The 3,776-nt window shown below is 39.3% G+C and overlaps 1 pseudogene; it reads right to left on the reverse strand.

The window, feature by feature from the left end:
- Window positions 1-1,125: 1,125 nt before the first annotated feature.
- LOC116898499 lies at window positions 1,126-1,727 on the reverse strand (annotated as a pseudogene).
- Window positions 1,728-3,776: the final 2,049 nt, after the last annotated feature.

Here is a 3,776-nt window from a genome sequence, read left to right on the forward strand (position 1 = left end):
ACTCATTAATTTTCCAAGCAGTTTTGTGCAACACAAATAACATTTATATATATATATATATATATATATATATATTTGTGTTTTGTGCAACACAAATAACATATATATATATATATATATGTATATATATATGTATATGTTATCTGGCTAAAGTCCTCAAGTCCTCCACCAAAATAACCAAAGAACATTTACCAAAATATGGAAATAATGTACATTTGTAATAGGAGAAACAGTCAATGGTTATTACGTAGCATCTGCTCTGTTGGCCAGGCTAGCATTGAGCTTGCAACTCTCCTGTCCCAGTCGCCTGAGTTCCATGGATACAGCCATATGACATTGAGATTTACGTTCAAATCTACAATCATAATTGTGAAAATAATTCATATTTTATTTTATTTCATCATAAAAATTATGTATTACTCTGCAGAACATATATAAGAAATTTTAAAGTATGAGATAAGCAATTACTCTCATTTCTGTTAAATTGCCCCGATGCTTAGCTATGGACACTGGCTGCTACCTATTTTAAAATTATATTCTTGCAAATGCTATTTTTAAAAACATACAATTAATCATCAGCTATTTTGAAGGATAGTGCAAATGAAAACATTCTTTGGGTCTATTTCAAAACATGATTTTGAACATGACACTTCCTTTCTCTGCTCATAATTTGAGTAATAAAGTATAGTTCTGGCAGTAAGCGTGTTCTCTCCTCACAGGGATATTGCTGAGGGCAGGTGACAGAATGAATCAAACATTATTGTTCACTTATCTGACAAACATGTTCTATACTTAAATAAGTATTTATAGAAAGGACTCTATGTCTGTCTGGTGCTTTTGTTTCTTGATCTCTGTACAGAGATGACCTCCCTGCTTGCCTTATCAACCTTGTTACCGAATTCCTGCTAAGTATACAGAACTGCATTAAAGAGCTTTGTATCAAAGCAAACTAATACTGCCTGCAATTATATATACAGAATTAGCATCCTTTGAATCCAGCAAGTTCCCTGGAAATGTGTAGTGCTTTTATTGTCAGGTATTACTGTGTCCTAGGCAGCAGTTTAAGAGGCATCCTGCGATGGATGTAATCCACAGTGATGCGGCCATGCAAGGTGGTCTTCATTGCTATCTGACATTGCCCAAAACAGAAACACTCATTCCTTTGTTGATTGTTACCGGCACCAAATTCCCACTGATGCCATTGGTAGTGTTGGTTCTGAACCATTCACAACACTATAGTAGACCTTGTTCTCCAGCTTCACCAAGCACTGCAAAATGTCATCTAAGAGGACTGCGATTACTCTCTTCAGTTCAGTATAGCCTGCCATAGATGTACTGCTGTCCACATCTGCTGTGCAGCTGCCCTAATCGGCCAGAGCTTTTATGTACTTTTTGCTTAAATCTAGGATTTTCTCATGAAGCTTCACACTGCTCTGCCCCTGAAGCTGTTGCAAAGTGTAGTGAAGTAGCATCAGCTCCTAGATGAGTCCAAACACGAGCAAGAGGAAGCTCAGTTTCTGGGACATGAAATTGTACAGAACATGTCTGATGGAGGAAACAGACTTGACCGAGGAGCAGTAACTGGAAAGAAGACACCAAATGATCAAGTCTTTTGAAAGTAAAGAGGAGGAGCAGCTTTTTACTGCTGTCTGTCCATCTTCAGCAGGGTTGCGTCTGCTCTCCTGCAGCTGGCCTGCTGGTTTCCAGTCAATCAAGCGGGGTGTCATGGTGAGGCTAACACACTGGAACTACAGCCACAGCCCGCAGCGGGCGTCAGCGGTCCTGGTTAGACTTAAGAAAGCTAGTTTGAGCAACTATTATCCACTCTCAGTATATTCAGCAGGCTCAGGACTTGATTAAGTTCTGACTGGGTCCATCTGAAAAACTGGATAAAGTGAGGTTATCTAGGATCTGGAGTCAGCAGCAATCCTAAAGCTGTTCTGGAAGCAAGTCTCTGGACAGCATTAGGAGGCAGGGAGCTGGAACGTCAGGTCAGGTCAGTGTCCCAGCAGATGAATCCTCTAAGAGCTATACATTCAGCAAAATATGAATCAAAATTTTAGTACCATTAAGGTATTAGTATGGATTGTGCAGGGTGCACAGAAATCAGTTAAAGATGAAATTCTGCTCCTTGTTTGAGCAGGTAAAACACAGCTCTCTTTTTCTTTTAGTTAACGGTATCAATAACCAATTGTAGTAAGTCTTCATTCATACCACATGAAAGATGGCATGATGATTCTTTAACTGTCCTGTTTGATTATCTCAAACTTTTATAGTTCTTCAGGGGTCTCCCCCTATCATATCTGACCCATTTGACTCTGGAAGGGGTCCAGAGCCTATCCTCATTTTCTGTAACCTCAAATGCAGAGTCTTTCTCCCAAAATAGTATATCCTTGGCCCAGTAACTAGGATTCATTAAGGTATAGCTTGACCTTTCTCCTAGAGGAACTTTACCACCAAACTCATAACCACCCTCATTTTGATAAAGAAAACAAGTCAAAGCAAATAAAGCAATCTAAACAAATAGTAACCATTGAGACAGTGCTTTTGCTGACCCCTGTCCTGACCTTCAAGAGATCAAGACCTACATTATTTATATCATGTAGCTTTAAATTCTTGTATGCTTACTGTATAAGCCTACTTATAGGTTCTAATTTTTATCATACTACCCTGACAATCCTGTGTTGGCCAAGTTCAAAGATTTCAAGAAATTGTCCTGGTAAAGTTCTTACATGTCTTTAATCATCTGTTCATTTATTTCCCCTAAGTTCTCTCTTCTGTGTAGCTTAATATCTGCTGTGTCTATCTCTCCGCTTCTCATCTTAAGCTATTTATATGAGTTTTGAACCAGGAGAAGAAATCGCCACTTGGCTTGGGCAAAATCTGCATGTTCTCTTCTATCCTTAAAAACAATTAAATCAGATTTATAACTAACTGTCTTTTATTTAGTTGATGGCTGGAGGAAGGCAACTTTATTGTTTGCTTCTTACTGTCTCCTTTTAGCAGGCAGTCATGGGTAAATCCTGGTGGTGGCAGTGTTTTTCTCTGTTCCAGTTTTGCATGATGGAGCCATGTGACTCAGATCTACTCCACTGAGAAACCCGTTCTCCCCAGTATTAAACAATCTCACTGTGTGTGTGTGTGTGTGTGTGTGTGTGTGTGTGTGTGTGTGTGTGTAATCCTTCTGAGAATTTCTTAAATTAAAAGTAGATTCTTGCCCTCCATGTAGCATACCATCTGGAGAATATAGTTTCTACTACCCCACTTTAAGCTCTAGGAAGACTGTGTTACCTACCGCCAACCAGGAGTTATCCCATATCTGAAGGTGAGACACACATATGCATTAGCTTGTTTTTAATATGCTTTTTAGCTCAATGACTGGACACTTCTAAGCCTTCCTTTGCTAACATACCCTTATCTTTACTCAGTTTGAACACTTCTAATTCCGCCCTTAGTTTTGTTTCTAATTTTCTGTCTGCTACCCCAGGCCCAGTTGGGGAATCAGCAATCCACCCAAGATGTCACATGGCTGATGTTTCTTTTCCTTTCCAAAGCATGGTGAATTCCTTTCCTCCTCCTGCAGCTGTTAGACAGCCTGTGGAAAAATGGAAGTCCTGCATCTTCCAATCTGTCAATAGCTGCTAGCATCTTTATTGATTGATCAAGAACCAACTGGAGAACAGGACCTTCAGCATTCATTTCCGATCAGAGCATCAGAACCACTCCCTATACTTTTCCATCCACTATGCATTTTATAATGGCTCATGGATCATCAT

Source organism: Rattus rattus, chromosome 4 (genome assembly GCF_011064425.1).
Source record: "Rattus rattus isolate New Zealand chromosome 4, Rrattus_CSIRO_v1, whole genome shotgun sequence".
Lineage (NCBI taxonomy): Eukaryota > Metazoa > Chordata > Mammalia > Rodentia > Muridae > Rattus > Rattus rattus.